Source organism: Meriones unguiculatus, chromosome 3, assembly GCF_030254825.1.
Source record: "Meriones unguiculatus strain TT.TT164.6M chromosome 3, Bangor_MerUng_6.1, whole genome shotgun sequence".
NCBI classification, from domain to species: domain Eukaryota; kingdom Metazoa; phylum Chordata; class Mammalia; order Rodentia; family Muridae; genus Meriones; species Meriones unguiculatus.
The window spans coordinates 21,953,753-21,973,975 of record NC_083351.1 but is presented as its reverse complement, the minus strand read 5'-3'; positions in this window follow the sequence as shown (position 1 = coordinate 21,973,975).

Genomic DNA, 20,223 nt, shown 5'->3' with positions numbered 1-20,223 from the left:
TTACAAAGGGGAAATGCTTTGCTTGTTTTTCAGAACTGAGTACTAAACCCAAGGCCTCACACATACTAAGCAAGTACTCTCCCACTAGAGCTACGCCCTAGCTGGACGTGTGGTGTTTAAACCGTTAAGTTAGGCTTGCCAGGCAAAGTGGTTCGAGCAGGTAATTCCAGCAAAGTCAGGAAGACTGCCACAAGTTCAAGGCTAGCCTACTCCTCTGAGTGAATTCCAGGCTAGCCAGGACTACACAGTGAGACCCTGTTCCCTAGATGGGTTTCCATGGCTGTGGTAAAGATGATCAAACGTAACTTGGGAAGGGAAGGGTGTGTTTGGTTTGCAGCTTCCAGTGAATTATGAAGGGAAGTCAGGGCATGAACCTGGAGGCATGGACTGACATAGTTAGAGTCAAGGATAGATGCCTACTGCCTAGGTTTTCCTGCCTGCTTTCTTATATACCCTAGGACCACCTGCCTATGGATAGCACTGCCCACAGTGAGCTGGGCCCTCCCACATCAGCCACTGATCAAGAAAATACCTGGGCTGGATAGCTGGCTCAGAGGTTAAGAGCACTGTCTGCTCCTCCTGAGTTCAATTCTCAGCAACCACATGGTGGCTCAGACTGTCTAAATTTAGATTTCCATCTAAATGGGATCTGATGCCCTCTTCTGCCATGTAGGGAGAACATTCAAATATATAAAACAAACAAATAAGTGAAATCTTTTACAAAAAAGAAAAGAAAAGAAAATGCTTTGCAGGCTTCCCTAACAGCACAACTTGGGTGGCTGGGTGGGGATCTGTTATCCAGCAATAGTGAACTTCTGGATCGTGGTGCTGTCCTTAATCTTCATTGTCAACTTGGCAGAGCTTAGACTTCATTTAGGAAAGTAAGACATGTTTCTTTTTTTTTATTTTTTTATTTTATTTTATTTTTAATTACACTTAAGACATGCTTCTTGTAAAGTTCCTTCCAGAGGGGTAACTGAGGAAGGCCTCATCCTGAATGTACTTGGGGAAACAGTAGATTCCCCAATCCAGTTCTTGTCATGTGTTTCCTCTAAGACAGCAAAGGAAAGCAAACAGGGGGCTCTTGCTTGCCACACAGGAATCTTGTAACTGGGAGAGTAAAGCTGAAACGAGATTCCGACAAGTCACACACACCTGCAATCCTGGCACTTGGTGTTATGATATATTTAAAAATATGCCGCGCATACCGCAGATCTGGTATGAAAGGTATTTATTTGGGGGAAGGGAAGCAGAAGAGAGTTAGGGTCTGAGTAAGCCATGAGGGCAGAGAGATAGAGAAAAAGAGAGAGAGAGAGAGATGGGGGAAGGGGTGCCCCAACAGAGAAAGGGGAGAGAGACTGAACCAGTGAGGGCAAGAGGGCAAGAGAGAGAAGTAAGAGGCAGGGGTCTTTTTATCCCGGGGCCCCATGTGGGCGGTGACCAATGATGACATCACAGGTGCCTAAACAACCTAGGAGTAGGCTTCTACATCAAGACTTACAAACTAACACTTGGGAGGTGGAGGCAGGAGGATCAGGAGCCCAAGGTCATGCTTGGCTACTCCACCCTTCAAACAGAATGAAAAAAGAATGTCTTATTTAATATAGTCCTGGAATGCTCAGCTAGAGCCATCAAATCAGACAAGCAATATAGAGGACGCAAATTGGAAAGGAAAAGGCGAAGGGACCCCCTACTTGCAGATGCTTTCATTCTACACACAAGACCCTAAAATGTCTTAGAAACTATTAACTCGTTTCATCCAAGAGGCAGGATACAACATAAACATATAAAAACAGGAGCCTTCTTCCTACACTCCAATAGCAAACATGACTAGGAAAAAAAAAAGCAAGAAACAGTCCTATCCAAACAAAAACCAGCATGGGAACAGATAGCTTGCTCAAGGGTATAGCCTGATGACCCGAGTTTGAGCCCTATGACCCATATGGTAGAAGGTGAGAACTGACTGCCTCAAGTTGTCTGTCTGTGCTGCTTGATCTGGAGCCACTGTGGATGTTAATGGCTTCACCCCAAGATTCTTACTGTCCTTCCAGCAAACAAACCTTCATGAAACCAAAGTGATGCTGTGTAACCTTATCTCCAAATGATCCCTGATTGCCCAGTAAAACAAAAACAAAACATGCCCACACCTGGACAGGGCAGGAGAGATGTAGGGGGAGTAAAGGTCTGGGGACTTGGAGGACAGAAGGATTACAGGAAGAGGAGAGGAACAGGAGAGGAGGGAGAACATTGCTGCCAAAGCTTAAGCATGAACTAGAACCACCGGGGCCGGAAGGAGCCTGCTCTGAAGGTTGGGAGATGGAGGGAAGGAGCCCCAGATGGAAAGCATGAGCAAGTATTTATGGAATGATGGATTCGGAGTCGCTCAGATAGAAATAATTCAAACAAATGACATGAGATGTGGGGCTGCGAAGTGAAAAGATAGCTTAGGGAGTTGATTTCTGCCCAGTTTCAGTATATAGGTATATTTAAAAATCTAACAGTATCTGTGTCTTTTAATGATATGATAATGGGTTAAATAATAACTGCCATAATAATTAATTAAGAGTAAATTTTAGTAATAATATTTTCTAAAACATCTGTCTGTTTCTTTCTCTGTCTCTCATGCACACACACATGCACACATGCATACTATACAATGAATAAATGAATAATACAATTTTAAAACAAATCTTGGAATACTCCTAACTAGAGAAATTGTTGTCAGTTATTAATATTTATTATTGATTTATCTGGAGATAAAAAGTGGCTATTCCTAAACCAGCTGTACACCCAAATCAGCAAGCAGAGACTAGGATGTATTTGGTTAACCTAGAGCACAATGCTGGGCAATGATTACTTCATCCTAAACCTCTAAGCCTGCATAGCTTCTTCCCATTCAGAATTTCCAACATTATACTTGCTTTTAGTCATATCTTAGGTCCAGTTCATCTCTCCCCATGGTTCCAAGTCATCTCCTGCCAATCTCTGCTCTCCTCCCCTCCCACTCGCTTCCTTCTCCTCCCCTCCAGAGCACCCGTTTCTCTCTATTGCCCAGCATTGTGGCTGGTTGTTTTATTGACAACATAGAGAACAAATGGTGGCATGTTTACACAAACTTAAGACAGGTGATGCTTAGAATAAGCATCACAATTCAATGTCCAGATTGAAACCAGATAGTGGGAATCTTGTATATAGGAGAGTAGAGCTGAAACAAGATTCCGTAAGAATGAACAAGGGTAAATTGTATATATTCCACAAGAACATTATCCCAACAAGAAATAAACAATTTCTATAATAAAATCTTCAAAACATTCAGGAGAGAAACTGAAGAAGATGAGAAAATGGAGTGACCTCTTATGCTTGAGTGTTGGAAGAGTCAGAGTGTTGTGAAAATGACTATCTCACCAAAACAGATTTAATACCATCCCTATCAAAATTCCAACACTGGGGGCTGGAGAGATGGCTCAGAGGTTAAGAGCACTGGCTGCTCTTCCAAAGGACGTGAGTTCCATTCCCAGCAACCACATGGGATCTGGTGCCCTCTTCTGGTGAGCAGGTGTACATGTAAGGCAGAACACCATATACGTAATAAATAAATAAATCTTTAAAAAAAAATTTCCAACACCAGGTGCTGGAGAAAGTGGTTGAGCTCTTGCTGTTGCTACAAAGAACTGGGGTTCCATTCCCAGCATTTACATCTGGCAGCCCACAAGTGCCTGTAACTTCAGTTGCAGGGGATCTGATGCCCTCTTCTGGCCTGTTTGGTCATCTGCACACACACACACACACACACACACACACACACACACATAAAAATACCAACACTTCTTCCCAGAAACAGAACATTAAAAATTCATTTGTGAAGTCAAGTCCCCATGTTTCTAGCAACTTGCATTTTCTTCCCACACTAATCACAGACCACAGACCAGAGAGCTCATTCCTCAAAGCATATCCGACTAGCATTGTCCTGATGTTTGTTGGAAAATGGTATGCATCAGGATGTGGACTTCCGTCCGGTTTTGCCACGTAACTTTGAAGGCCTGTGTGTGAATGAAATCTGTGTCCTGTCAGGCTTGGTGTGTGATACTGAGCCAGTGGCATTGTAAGCAGCGACAGCTCCCTGGTCCTGAGCAGAAGTATGAAATGCACCACGCATTTCCATCAGGCCTCTTGCCTCTCCTCTCTGCTACAGTGTGATATATTTCCTGGGGAGATGTGAGCGTGTCAGTTCACTCCAGATAGGCCGCCGACAGACCAAAGAAATGCAACGTGTTTTTTTTTTTTTTTTAAATGAGTTTATTGGGATTATTTGTGGAATCACGGGTGAGGGGTAGCTGACAGGAGCATGAGTGACTCAAAAAAGTCTGCACTGCTGAGAAGTCCTCTCCCGTTGTGGACCGTAACAACATGAAAGCTGCTGTATCGTGGAGATGAACTAGGGTCCTCTGCCACCCTCGCCCTCCTCCTACTAAGCAGCGTTACCGGCTCAGGACAGTTACCCTCGGCCTCACTACTGCTACTGCTGTGCTTCTTTACCAGGACTAGAATCCAGAGTTACCTCCACTCACGACGACGTCGAGGGGATCACGGGACGCCCTGTGGGAAACAGAGGCATTCTACAAGACGTAATAACGAGATGACCCAGGTGGAAATGGCTCCTGCAGCACAGCCTGGGTCAAGAGAGACGCAGAATCTGATCTGGAATCACTAAGGCATAACCAGAGGAAGAACAGCCTGTGGCCAGGTGTGGTGGCTCAGGTGTTCAAGGCTTCAGTCAAGGGCTGGGAAAATGGCTCAGTGCTTAAGAGCACATATCATTCTTGCAGGGGACCCGGGTTCAATTCCCAACACCCAAATCAGGGACCTCAAAACTGCCTGCTACTCTTGCTTCAGGGAGCGGATGCCTCTCTGACCTCCTCGGGCACACACATAAACACATAAATAAATGATTAAAAAAGAAAACAAACACTGAGTGGTGATGGCACACACCTTTGACCCCAGCACTCGGGAGGCAGGGGCAGGCAGATCCCTGAGTTCAAAGCCAGCCCGGTCTACAGAGAGAGTTCCAGGACAGCCAGGGCTACACAGAGAAACCCTGTCTCAAAAACAAACAAATAAGCTAAAACCAAAACTAACTAACTAAATACTAAAAACAAAAAGAAAAGAAAAGCAAACAAACAAGAAATATATGCTGATGTTGGTTTTTGTAAGCCATGGCCCAGTCCAGTCTTCTTCTAGTTGTTTAAATTTACATCCTAACCTTGTTTACTTTTTAAAATTTTTATGGGTTGAAAGTAATCAAGACAACAACATTTTGTGGCAAGTGAAAGGTTTATGAATTCTGATTTTGCTTTGAAAAAAAAATCTATTGGAACACAGCTGTATTGGTTACCTTTCTCTGTGTGTCCAAAGACTTGACAAACACTACCTAAGCGAAGAAGGGTCTCTTTTGTCTCACAGTTTAAGAGATACAGCTCATCATGGTGGGGGCAGGCATGACCGTAGGTGCATGAAGCAGCTGGTGAGACTGCAGCTGCCTCAGTAAGGAGAGAGAGAGAGAGAGAGAGAGAGAGAGAGAGAGAGAGAGAGAGGAACCTAGTGCTCATTTTGCATTCTCCTCTTTATTCAGTCCAGGACTGTGCTCCTTGGAATGGTGTAGCCTGTTGGACCCTGCTGTTAAGGTCGAAGTCTGGCATTACCGGAAAGCCCCTGAGCTTGGTGGTAAAATGACAGACAGGACTCCCTTTCTCAGCTGGGTTTCTTCCTCTCTGCCTGATCTGGGGTTTACCCCAGATCCTCCAAGGAGTGTCACACAGCCCTCTAGGAGATTACAGACCTCACCTTTTCCCAATAAGAAACCTGTTCAGTGTGCACCTGTGGATCCCTGGAAATACCTCCCACATACTAATGAGATGTTTCGCTACTTAGCCTTCAACCAATGACCTTACCCATACCCCTAACCGTGCCTGGAGCTCTTCCACCACCACCCTTGCCCATAGGACAATTAAGCACTGTGTTCCCCTTCTTATGAAAGGACTGGACCGCTGCATGGGAATGAAGTATCCCTGGCACCCCTAGCCCCATCGAATCAAACACATTCACCCTGGAAAACCCTCCCACTGCCCAAGGTTTATAATGTCCCTAATTCACAAAATAGGCTCTCTCTTACTCCATTCCTCTACCATGACCACCTGAGACTTGGTGGGGGGAAGGACGGGCTCCCCTCCTCCCTGAAGAATTCATCGTTGGATCCCCAGGTTTAGCTTCCAGACAGGCAGCCATAGCTGGCTTGGTAACGACTGAAGCCTGCCGTCCCACTGAGAGCTCAGCGCTGGAAATCTCATTTAAAAGAGCTCATTGTAGCGCAGTAACCCCTCCCCTTGCTTATGGACCTCACTCTGAGTGCTCTAGCCACTCCTGCAGGAAGCAGAACCTGGGGGCCGGCAATGGTCAGACCTTCCTCCGAGAGAGGCTCCTATTTCCCAGTGCGGCCTTAGTGGCAGCCCGAAAGCAGAGGGAGACACAGAACGACAGGACCACATTCAAAGTGTGTCTTCCCTCCTCAGTTTGGGCTTTCTGGAAATGCCCTCGCCCGCACACCCAAAGATCAAGCTGACCACGAAGAAGAACTACGAAATCAACCGCGCAGCAGTGTCAGTGCTGAACCGGTTGCAACGCAAGGTGTGTACCCTGTGCCCAGGGTGTTTACTACCTGGTCCTTTAGGGAGAAAAACTCGCTGGCCCCTGCTGGAGGCGGAGGAGGTGTTGAGTACCTCATTGGAGATGACTGACAGGTTCAGGATGAGTTAAGGGAGCTCGTGAGCAGCCACAGGGAAAGGCTTGCGTATACCGCAGCTCACTCTGGAAGTCCTCTGAGCTGTGTGATCTCTGGCCTTGTGCATCTGGAGGAAGGGCTGGCAGAGAAAACGCCTGCACCATCCTGTCAGCCTGACTTAATAATAAAATTTGAGAGCCAGGGGATGGTGGCACACACCTTTAATCCCAGCACTTGGGAGGCAGAAGCAGGAGGATCTTTAGAGCAGGCCAGCCTGGTTTAAAGAGCAAGTTCCAGGACAGCCAGGGCTACACAGAGAAACCCTGTATTGAAAAACCAAATAAATAGGATAGGATAGGATAGGATGATCCAGAAATATCTCCAGCGTCATACTACCATTGCTGGGATGAAACACCATGACCAAAAAGCAAGTTAGGGAAGAAAGGGATTATTTGGCTTACAATTAACTGTTCATCATTGAAAGAAGTCAGGACAGGAACTCAAAACAGGATAGGGGGCAAGAGCCAAAGCAGAGGAATGTGCTTACTGGTTTGCTCAGCCTGTTTTCTTATAAAATCCAGGCCCACCAGCCCAGAGGTGGCCTCGCTCAACACAGGCTGGGTTCTCCCAATAAACCACTGGTTGAGAAAATGCCTTACATTTTCTTGCTTGGCCTGATCTTATGGAGGCATTTTCTCACTTGAGGCTCCTCCTCTCTGATGAGTCCAGCTTGTGTCAAGTTGATGTAAAACTAGCCAGCACATTCAGGACCTGCATAGTGGAAGGAGAGAACTGGATCCCACAGGTTTTGCCCTGGCTTTCTCAAGTTTGCTGTGGTGTGTTCCTCTCCCCAGGAACAAACAAACAAATAAATACATCTTAAAAAGAAAAAAAAAAAGTCAAAAGTGGTGGCACATGCCTTTAGTTCTGGAAAAGGAGAGGCAGAAACAGGCAGATCTCTGTGAGTTCAAGTTCAAGGCCAGCCTGGTTTAGAGAGTGACTTTGTTTTGTCTTGTTGTTGTTTGTTTTTGTTTTGGCTTTTTTGAGACAAGGTTTTTCTGTGTAGCCTTGGCTGTCCTGGACTAACTTTGTAGACCAGGCTGACCTTGAACTCACAGTGATCCGAGTGCCTCTTCCTCCAGAGTGCTGGGATTCTCAGCACAGGTGACTGAAAATTTAAAACAAAAACAAAAACATTAACCTAGCCTTTGGTCTGGAGCACCAATCCTTGTTGAGAGGTTGTGGGCATTATAGCCTAATTTTCTCTTGTTTTAGAGCCAATAAATGTAAGTCAACATCACAGAGTTTCTGTAGCCCAGATACTGTCCAGAAAACTTACTTCTTAATTAATTGGCCGCTGACCAGGCTTTTGTGGAAAGCTTGGTTGGTAGGGTCAAGGAAATGTGCTAAGCTTTCATTCCTCTGGGTTTTGTAAAAACCATCCCTGAGTTCTATCCCGGAGTCAAGTTTGATTGCATTCAGGCAGCTGGCTTAGATGATTTACTATTGTGTGCGAGTGCTCAGATTTTATTGTGTTCTACGTTAGCAGCCTTGATAAGCAATATAAAACTACCGTGGCAGCACTTGCCTGCTGTTTGCCAGTATCCCTCACACAGAGAACTGTCCAGTAGATTCCATTTAGGATCAAGGGCAGAGTTTCTGGATGTAATCCCTATTTCAGTAAGTCCCCTGTACGCAGACAACTAACACAGGGGGATAGATCCCTTGAACCAAAAAGTCTGAAACAAGCCTGAGCCTTTTCTCAAAAATAATTCAGTGACAGAGAAACCTTTCTTAGCTGATGGTGGTACACCAGCACTTGGGAGGCAGAAGCAGGTGGATCTCTGTGATTTCCAGGCCAGAAATTGACCTATGGTATCCTACCCAGTTGGCTTTAAAAAAAAAAAAAATCCTGGAACTTGTTCTGTAGACCAGGCTGGCCTTGAACAAGGAGATCTGCCTTCCTCTGCTGGGATCAAAGATATGCGCCACCACTGCCCGGCCTCTGCTTCAGCCTTCCCATAGCTGAGACTTCAGGTGTGTGCCGCCATATTGGGCTAACGAAGAAGTCAGCTCTACACAGATTTCCCCAACTAACATGATTTAGTTAAATAGTTATTATTATTATTTAATTTTTGTTCATTTTCTTTGGTTGGTTGTTTTTTTTTTTTTTTGTTTGTTTGTTTGTTTGTTTTTTGAGACAGGGTCTCTCTGTGTAGCCTTGGCTGCCCTGGAACTCTCTCTCTGTAGACCAGGCTGTCCTCGAATTCACAGAGATCCACCTGCCTCTGCCTCCAGAGTGCAGGGATTACAGGTGTAATGCCAGCTACTCGTAGATATATTTCTGATTTACAATACTTTCAATTTACAATTCATTTACCAGGACAGTATTTTATCATGTGTATGTGTGTGTGTGTGTGTGTGTGTGTGTGCCCATGTGTGTACAATTGCTTGTAAATGCTAGGCAAGCACTGCTCTACAGTTCCCTGTTTCCTTTAGATGACTAATGAAAAGATGTATTTTCCACTGATTAATAATAATTTTAGTAGATGCCTAAACTCAGGCACTTCTGAAAACCTTTATTTTTCTTCTTCCCTTCTCCTCTTGAATAACTAATAAATGGCCTTTAATGAGCACTTAATAACACTTCTGGGTGTTATTGGTTTTGGATCTTTGGAGAGGTGGTCTTGGAACTTGCCGTGTAGCCCAGGCTGGCTTCAATCTCCAAGCAATTTCCCTGCCTTCACCTCCTGAGGATAAAGCACGCAGGTGTTTGATCTTTGTTTTCTGTGACATTTTTGAACAAGGATTAAGCAGCCAGTTTTAAAGCCATGTTTGCAGAGCTGGGAAGATGGCTCAGGCTGTGAAATGCTTGCGGTGAAAGTTTGAGGACCTGAGTTAGATCCCCAGAGCCCAGCCTGGGGACAATGATTTGTAATTTCTGGTGGAGACAGGAGGATCCCTGGGGCTCACTGGGCCATTGCAGGCCAAAGGGAGATACTGTCTCAAAAGACAAAGGCAGACTCAGTGAACTCAGTGAGTTAAGATAATAAATATTAAATATTACTATAATAAACAATAATAAATAAATATTGTTATTGATAATACTGACATAAAATTGGGAGGAAGACGTGGGACCTGGGAGGTGAATGTGATTAAAATACACACACATATATGTAGGAAATACTTGAAGAATAAATAATATATTTTAAAACAAAACAATGAAGGTAGGTGGTTCCTGAGGAAGGCATCTGAAGTTAACTTCTGACTGTCACACACGCACATCATCACAACACACACACAATGATTAAGATAAAACATTGCAGCTGAGCAGTGGTGGCCCATGCCTTTCATCCTAGCACTTGGAAGGCAGAGGCAGGCTGATACATGAGTTCAAGGCCAGCCTGGTCTACAGAGTGAGTTCCACAACAGCCAGGGCTACACAGAGAAACTGTGTCTCAAAAAAAATAATAATAACAATATTGCAAAGGCAGCAAACCTTTTCTGTAAAGGGTAAATAGAACTTTGGATTTCTCAGGCAATTTAGTCTCCTCGATAATATATAAACAAACACGAGGGAGCCAACCACTTAAGGAAGCTTAACTTTGGAATTTGATGTAATTTTCACATGTCAGAAAATATTATTGCTCTTCTGATTTTGTTTCAGCTATTTAAAGTTTAAAAACCAATTTGAGTTCACAACAATCCGATAATGGGCAGAGAGCCAGCTCTGGCCCGTGGGTTGTAATTTGCCTACCTCTGCACATTTTAATGAAAAAGACCAGGCTGCAAAATCGCATTTACGGTATGATTTCAAATAAATAAAATGAAGACTCTTACACACAAAGAAAAGGCTGGGGGGTTGGAGAGAGGCGGGGTAAGGGTGCCTGTCACCAAGCCCAGTGACCCGAGTTCCATCTCTAGGACCTATGTGACAGAAGGGGAGGCCTGAGTCCTGTGACTAGTGCTTTATGTGTGCGGGGTGGCTTGTGAATCCCCACAACACTCAACGATAAATACATTAATTAATTAACATGCTGAATATTACTCTACTAAAGCATGGGCCGGTTTTAGGTTTCTTTGAGATGGGTTCTTGTTTGGGAGCCCTTGAAGTCTGGATCCGCCTGCCTCAGGCTTCTGAATGAATGCCAGGGTCACAGGGGTGTGCCACCATGGCTGGGGTGCCTGAGATTGTATCCGATTTTTTCTTTATTTATTTTTGGTGGTTTGAAACTTTAGTGATGGGTAGGGGCTAAAGAGATGCCTCAGTGATTAAGAGTACTTACTGTGGGGGCTGTGTTTTTAAAAAATCTACTTTATTTATTTATCTATCTGTCTATCTATTTATTTATTTATTTTTTACTTGTGGTTCCTCAAGCCTCTACCTCCCTTCCAACCCCCCAACCCTAGGCAGGAGAGAAGGAAGGTTCGTGTGTTTAACTCTATAATCATTCTATATTATTTTCTGTATGCCTTCTAACTAACTTACCTATTGCTGTATGGAACGTCCCCTGAGGGGGCCTCAAAGCAAATGCTGTGAGCTTGGCTTGTTTTTTGTTTTCCCTTCCCCTCCTTTCCCCCCTTCTTCTTGACAGTTCTCACTGATTAGCCTTGGCTTGACCTGAAACTCACAACTCATTGTGTAAACTCAGAGATCGTCCTGTCTCCGCCTTTTGGGCACTGGGATTAAAGGCGTTCACCACCCACCACGATTGGCTTTATTTTTATTTTATTTTATTTTATTATTTTGTTATTTTATTTTATTTTCCCATCTCCACCCACCAAGTGCTAAGATTACAGGTATGAACCACCACCCAGGGCACAGATCTAGCTTTCTAACTCCTCACTCTCTAGACCTGGTGGTTGGTACCTATAATCCTAGCATTTAGAAGACAGAGGTAGGAGGCTCCAGAATGCAAAACCAGCCTGCGTCACAGAGGAAAATCCTGACTCAAGATTACAAGTTCTTTATGGAGAAGCAGGGCTCTCTGCTTAGGGTGGAGTACTTTTACTCCGTTCTAAGCCCCAGCTGGGTAGGGAAATTGTACAGGAAGAGTCTAGAACACCCTGCATCAGGAGGAAGAATTCAGAGAACAATGGGGACATGTCAAATGAGAACAGGCAGCTGGCTCGAAAGGGCTTTCATTGGCCCAACTTTGGAACATTAAATATGAATGCCACCAGCCAGGTGCCATGGCACACGACTGTAATAGCAGCACTCGGAGAGGCAGAGGCAGGCAGATCTCTGTGAGTTCAAGGCCAGCCTGGTCTACAAAGCCAGTCCAGGACAGCCTGGGCTATAAAGAGAAACCCTGTCTCAAAAAAATAAAAAATAAATAAGCAAATAAATAATTTTAATGACATCAACAGATTACAATCTAGTGAATAAAACAGGTGAGTCTGCATTTTAAAAAATTATTAGATTAAAAATGTTTAAAAGAAACAGGTGTGGTTGGAGAGATGGCCCAAGGGTGTAGAGCTGTTCCAGAGAATGGGGGTTCAACTCCAAGCACCCACATGGTGGCTCACACCCATCCGTACTCCAGTTCCAGGGGATCAGACATCCTCTTCTGACCTCCAGGCACCAGGCACACATGTGGTGCACAAGTATACAGACAAAACATTCGTACAGGTAAGATAAATAAATCTTTAAAGAGACACAGTGACTTAGGTATAAACAGGGCACCCGCCTCCATGAAAAGGGAAGAAATTTTAACTGGAACCGAGAGTGATGGGTCAAAAGTACAAGAAGTCGTTTTTAATTGCCAGGGGTAACTTTCCAGCAAAAGAATCCTGGCAGACATCACCTTTATTTCAGACAGAAGCGAACATTACCAGTCATGAGACCTGACAGAGTTAAACCGCGTGCCGCTGGGTACCAAGCGCTAGGGAGGACTTCTGCGAAAGTCCTGCCTAAGATGCTTAGCCGGAATCGAATCACGACCCGTGCAACCTCAATAAATCAGCCGCCCGGGCCTGACCCTCCTGCTGCCGTGGCGCCAGGCTGCTTGCAGGCTCACCCTGGCTCATTCCCGCTGTCTTCCCGCCTTTCCCCGGAGGGAGGCTGGGCAACAGCTCGGCTGTGGCAAGAGGTCCCCCACGAGTCCAACAACAGTACCTAGACTTTCCTTTTTCTTTTCATTGTGGTAAAATACAGGTCGACGTGTCTCGTGATTAAAACTTAACATTTTTAAAGCACGATTCAGCCAGGTGTGGTGGTGACCGCCTGTCATCCCAGCCCTCAGCAGAAGGGAATCAGGAGTTCAAAGTTATCCCTCAAGGCCAACCTGGGCTACCTTAAACTAGCAGTCAGCATTGTCCCTCTTCCCTTGGTTCCCTCCATCCCCCGACTCCCGCCCAGTCACCAGTCCTGTGGCCTTCTCTAATGACTTGCCTCTTCTGGACGTTTTCAATAAATGGAACGGACGAATTAACATACAGCCCTTCGTCACCAATTCTCTCGCGTTGGAACCGAAATGCTGGAAAGGCAGGAGGATATTCTGAAAGGTGTTTGGGTCTCTCTTTCTGGCTGTCTGGACCGTTGAAACAAAGAAGCCTTGGAAATTGGAATCTCCCTCCCCATCCCCCCACCCCACCCCCAAACAGCAGGTTCCACATATCGGGAGAAGGAGAAGGCTGAAGCCTGCTGCCAACCAAACAGGGGACCTGGCTCCATGAAAAGGGAAGGAATTTTAACAGTGATGGATCAGGGGTGAACAGAATGATACCTTGGCTAGGACTTGATACTCCCTCCCATGTAAGGACCCAGGAGATGGTCTTGGAAGGCCACCGTTATCCCTTCGTACCTCATATTAACTCTCCCTTTTCTGCCTTTCATTATTTATTGGGTTTGTTTTTCTTCTTTCATTGGCTCATCAAGGACAGGTGGCTGAGGCTGGCTTGCGAGCGCCTCCAAGAACGCAGGCTCCCACCCCAACTCAGGTGACATCAGGAACGGTAGTTACAGAGGGCTGTAAGCTACCACACCAGCGGGGCCCGGGACTGAGCCTGCTCCTCTCTAAGAACAGCAGAAGCTTTCACCTGCTGGGCCACCTCTCCAGTCCCATCCTTTTTATTTTTATTTTTCTGGAGATGCTGGGGATAGAACCAGGGTCCTTGAGCCTGCCAGCCAGATGCTCTGTCACTGAGCTAGCCCCAGCCCTGTGCCATGATTCTCTTGATCTGTGAAACCCATCCTGGCCTCATTTCCAACTGAACCCCCAAGCCTCACCCCATCCTGGCTGCCTGACCCGAGGTCACCCTGTCATCTGAGGAAGCCTGAGGAGGTTTTTGTTGTAGTTTTGTTTTGTGTTTCAGTTTTGGGGTTTTTGTTTTTTGTTTTTGTTTTTATTTTTTTCTGAACTGTGCCAGGCAGTTTTTTTACACATTACATCCTACAAAGCTACACTCTTTGTCTCCTCTGGAAGAGCTTTGATTTTTTTTTTTTTCCTTCTCTTTCTCTCTTCAGTACTGGGGAATCTACGACCTCTTGCGTGCTGGGCACCACTCTTCTACTGAGCTCTACCCAAGTCTCTTATTTTTATTTTTTTAAGTTTAGACTGAGTCATCCACGCTGACCTTGAACTCACTCTATGGCCAACAGGCTTTGATATTCAATTGTCCTGCCCTAGCATCCCAAGTCTGTGTGCCACCAGGCCTGGCTCTCCCTGGTGGATTTTATGTGTTTTGTTGAGAACAGGGACTCACTACGTAGCTCTGGCTGACCTTGAACTCACAGAGATCTGCCTGCCTCTGCCTCTAGAGTGCTGGGACCAAAGTCGTGTGCCTCCACCACCAGGCTTTGTTGTGGTTTTGTTTTGTTAGGTGAGGTCTCATTGTGTACCCCTGGTTTGGCCTGAAACTATGCAGACCATACTGGCTTCCCTGAAGGATTTTTAACCGAGGAAAAAGCAGTGGTCTAGTCAGACCTGGGTGGCCATTTGGAGCTGCTGAAAGGGGAGCAGAAGCTGGTCTTGTGAGAAACCTCATATCCGCATGAATGGACAAGCAGGTCAGGACCACAGTCGACAGCTGCAGCCTCGGCTCTTAACCTTATAACTCTGGGCGTCCTGCTGACCCTTTTCCAGAATGCTCATAGAATGCTTATTTGCCTGAGATAGGACTTAAACAGCCCAGGTTGACCTCAAATTCATGATCTCCCTGCCTAAACGTCCCAGGTTCTGGGATTACAGACATATATGCCACAGTGCCCAGTGAAGCCACACTTTCTGTTTTTTCATTTGGCTTTTTGGATAGGGTCTTACCACGTGGCCTAGGCTGGCTAGAATTATACACATGGGCCACAGTCCTTAGCCTGAAACCACACGTTGTAGCTTTGAAATGTTGTGGGGTATTCACCAGAGATGACTGCTCAGCCATGGGTTAAAGCCGATAGAAAGTCTTTATTAACCAGGTGTTCAGGATCCCAGTGTAGCCATGAGCTACCCTTTCTCAGTGTGAGCTTTTAAGCACAAAAGCCATGTTCTGGGTTGACATACTTCACTTGACAAGAATAGTTAGCCAGAAGCAGAACTATAGAAGCCCAAAAGCAAGGCTTTAGAGACTTTCCCAGAACCACGACTTTGATGGATTAGGTCTTTGTTTGGTTTGGGCAGGTGGTGCTGTCTGCATGCTGAGTTTTATGGCCTGATTGGCACTTCTGTGCTGGGCTAAGATCTGGGGGCCTGTTATGAAACAACTTCTCTCAGACCCTAGTCATCCTGCACTCCCCGAGATGCTGCTGAAGTCGTTAGTTCTGACAACATCCACACTCTTTAAGACCCATTGCCTTAAGATTCCAGGTGTCTGTTCCTTGAAGCCAAAGGTGCTCTGATCAAAACAGATGCTCCAAGCAGGGCAGGGTGGCATATGCCTTTAATTCCAGCACATGGAAAGCAGGAGCAGACAGATCTCTGAGTTCGAAACCATCTTGGTCTACATAGTGAGTTCCAGGACAGCTGGGGCTATGTAGAGAAACCCTGTCTTTCTCTTCCCCCTAAGCTTCCTACAGATCCACGATGTTCCTCCACAGACACACCCGTGTGCACACCCACACAACTCAAGCTAAATCCCAGTGATGCTTACAGATTGGTCTAAACCTGCTGCAGGAAGAGTGACAGAGCTGCAGTCCCATCCGGCAGAAGAGCTCACAGGTAGGCCAACTCTGTAATGTAATAGTTTAGAGAACAATGTCTCTTCCATTGCTATAACAAAGCACCATGACCACAGGCAACTCACAGAAGAAAGAGGTTATTTGGACTCAAGTTTCTGGAGAGTTAAGAGTCCATGATGGGTGGAGCAAATGCAAATAAATGCATGGTAGGAGCAGGAAGCTGAGAACTCATGTCTTGAACCACAAGCCCCAGGCAGAGAGAGGGAACTAGAAACCACATGATGAATCTTAAAACTCTCAAAGCTTGTCCCAGTGTGCCATATTCCCTCTCCCAAGACCTTACCTCCTAAATCTACCCCAACAGCGACACTAGCTGGGGACCAAGTATTCAAATGCTGGAGATTCTGTGGGACACCTCAGAATCTCAGAACTACCACAAACGTTTTAGGCTTTGCAGACAAAAGGTACCTGTCACAAGCACTGAACTTTGCCACTGCAATGCAAAAGCTGGCATTTGCAACACAGAATGGAACAGATGAGCCTTTGTTGCAATAAAACTTTATAAAAACCAGACAGTAAGCAAGAAGTAGCCTAACCCCTGTTCCACTACTAACAGAGTAACAGTTATTTTTTTCCCTTCTTATAGTAAATGAAGCTAATGAGTTTTTCTGACAGATGGAAGGAGCATTTAACATTAACAGTTCTATATTATTATGTGGAATCTTTGAAAAAAAATCCACAGGCTATAAATGTTTCTTTTTTCTCTCTCAAGAGCAGGCAGAGAGCCCAGCCAATCTTAAATAAACATAGCTTCAACATTTTTTTAAAAAATGTAAAATTGTATCAATATATTGCTGAAACTGGACCGACTTCCTGCCTTCGAATGAGAAATATTTGAAACTGTTGTGCAGCTGAAATCACTTTAAAACACAAATATGCACATATGTTTCAAAACATTAAGAAAAATGCTAAGGCAGCAGAAATAAGAAGTCAATTTCAGATTATATGAGTTACATCCACTGATTTATTACTTTACTATCTCTTGGTTTTAGCTCTCTCTCTCTCTCTCTCTCTCTCTCTATATATATATATATATATATATATATATATATATATATATATATATATACATATATTCAAAACAACACACAACCTGGATCCCACCGGACCAGAGGAACTGTCCTGGCTTAAACAAAGGCCAAGCCGGTCCCCAGAGTTCCCCATTTTGAGGAAAGGAAGGCTTGAGACAGGGTCTTGCTTTGTAGCTCTGGCTGGTCTCAAACTTGTGGGGATCCCCACACACATCTGTCTGTCCCCCACATGCTAGGATGAGCGGCCATGTTGGCTGCTTCTCCCCTTTTCAAAAGGATTGTCAGTTACCATTGTGCCTGTGGCCAAGATTATTGTCAATGGAGGCTTCTCCCCTTCCCTCTTCTTTCGAGACAGGGTCTCTCTCCATAGCCCTGACTGGCCTGGAACACACAGTTTAGACCAGGTTGGCCTCAAACTCACAGAGATCTGCCTGCCTCTGCCTCATTGAGTGCTGGGATTAACCTGTGCCGCCATGTCCGACTCTCTTCCTTTAAAAAATATTAATTAGCCTTTTGACAAATGCCTGTGTAAGATGAAGTAAGGCCTTGGAAACTGGCTGTAGAACGCAGAGCTTAGGTTGGCTGTGTGCATCCCCTGGATGTTTGTGGCATCTGCCGGCTTTATTAGAAAGCGTAGTTTATGTGAATGGGTGTTGTGCCTGTACTTTATAGATTGCGGCGAGCCATCAGGTGGGTGCTGGGAACCAAACCTGGGTCCTCCCCCAAGAGCAGCCAGTGCTCCTAACTATAGAGCCATCTCTCACCCTAGGGAGGATGCTTGAATCCCATTCGGAATGGCAAACAGGATAGACACCAGAAGCGGTGGAAGAGAAGGAAGAGGATGGCAGCCCACTATAGAGGGTCCTCTGAAAGGCTCCATCCAACAGGGGATCAAAGCAGATGCTGAGACTCAGAGCCAAACTTTGGGTAGCATGCAGGGAGTCTTATGGAAGAATGGGGGAGGGGAATAGAAGGACATGGAGGGGGCAAGAGCTTCACAAGGAGACCAACAAAGCTAAAAAATCCGAGCCCGGGGGGTTCTGCAGAGACTGATGTACCAACCAAGGACCATGCATGGAGAGGACCTAGCCCCCTTGCTCAGATGTAGGCTATAGGCAGCTCAGTCTCCATGTGGGTTCAGGGGAGCAGGGGTTGCCTCTGTCATTTCCCCCTGGCAATGTGGCCTTTTGAGGCCACAGAGGAGGAAGATCCAGGCAGTCCTGATGGGACTTGATGAGCTAGGGACAGATGGCAGGGGAGGAGAACTCCCCCTTTCAGTGGACTAGGGGAAAGGGATGGGGGGGAAGAGGGAGGGAGGGAGGGACTGAGAGGAGTTGAGGGAGGGGGCTACAATCGGGATATAAAATGAATAAATTGTAAAGAATAAAATAATAAATTTATAATAAAAAAAGCGCCATCTCTCCCAGGCCCTTTCAAGCAGCGGTCAGTCTTCCCACACTGACTCTGACTTGGAAGTCGCTGCCCGGACACCCTGTCATGCAATCAAGCCAGTTCCTAAAACCGTGGACACAGGTGGGAGGTACCATTTAATGGAAACTGCTTCTGTTTAGAACTCTATTTCATGGGTGTCTTTAGTCTGTGGGCTAATAAATATATTTCCTTTTTATGCACCCATGCGTGACTCACCTGCATGCCTGTGCACCACCCGTGTGCCTGGTACCCACAGAGGCCGGAAGGGGACACTGGATTCCCAGGTCCTGGAGCTGCAAATGGTTGAGAGCTGCCATGTGGGTCCTGGAAATGGAGGCCAGGTCTTCTGGGAGAGCGCACGCGCGCGCGCACGCAAGCACATGTGTGTGTAGAGATGTGCACAAGTGTAGTTCACAAGCTCAGGGAAAACATATCCCCCCTGAATGAAACTGGATACACACACACACACACTCACAGCACCTGCCTGCAATGCCTGAAAAGGCCAGGAGAGGGAGTCACAGCCCCTGGAACTGGGGCTACAGATGGTTGCGCGCTGCCGTGGGGTACTGGGAACGTGTTTGAACACAGGTCCTCTCGAAGAGAAGTTAAGCCTCCTTAACTCATGTACCACGACATGGTGTAACTGAGGATGACCTTAAACATCTGATCTTCGAGGAGCGAGGACTCTAACCCAGAGTGTCTGTCATGGAACTCGCTCTGTCGACCGGAGCTGGCCCCCAGCTCACGGAGATCCTCCTGCCTCTGCCTCTGAGTGCTGGGATTAAAGTGTGCCGACGCGGTCTGCCGCTTTTGAAAGTTTTTAATAAATAAAACGAATACATTGAGATAAAATACTTTAAGCTGGGCGTGATGGTGCACGCCTGTGATCTCAGCACTGAGGGAGGCAGAGGCAGGCCAGTCTCTGAGTTCAAGGCCAACCTGATCTATAAAGCAAGTCCAGGACAGCCAAGGCTACACAGAGAAACCCTGTCTCAAAAAATAAACAGAACAAACAAAGAAAAAAAAATACATTGTATTTATTAAATACCTAGATGGTGGAAATTTCAATTTACATTATTTGTGTGTGTCTTTATGGTGGTGGTGACAAAACTGCAGATAATAATTGAGCATGAGAGGACAAAGAAATTAAATGAACTTCCCCTACACTCCACCTGTGGCTTCCCCGGTCCCTGTCTAAGCATGACAAGAATGTAGGACATGGCTGCACAAAGCATGCCCTATCATACAGGCCCAAACAGCATTTTGGCTTGATGGGGAACCAAGGAAACAAGGCTCTCTGTGGATGGGCTTCTCTGCCTGCCGGGATGAGTTTGTTATCAGCAGAACCCTGTCAGGACCTGGTTTCTGATCTTATCCAGCAGTGGGGCACCAAGGAACTCCTGTCTCTGTGACTCAGAGCTGGCTCTGGTCCTTCCTAACCTTCAAATCCTTTGACAGTCCCACCCTAGAGCTATCCTGAAGTTTCTGGGCATTAAACTAGCCCAGGTGGGTAGCCAGAACCCAGTCCTGAGACTATGGGGGGAGGGAATCCTCCCCATTTGTCAGAGTCATAACATTTTCTTTCTATCATATTAAACCAACCAAACAAGTTATTTGCTGTTGATTTAAATTTAATCTTAATTGACAAATAATACTGTTGTCTTTTTGCAATGAGCGATTTTACTATAGTGTTTTAAAAGTTTCCTGTGTAGATGCTCTTTTGTGTGTGTGTGTGTGTGTGTGTTTTGTTTGTTTTTAGTTTTTCAAGACAGGGTTTCTCTGTGTAGTGTGTAGCCTGGAACTCATTCTGTAGA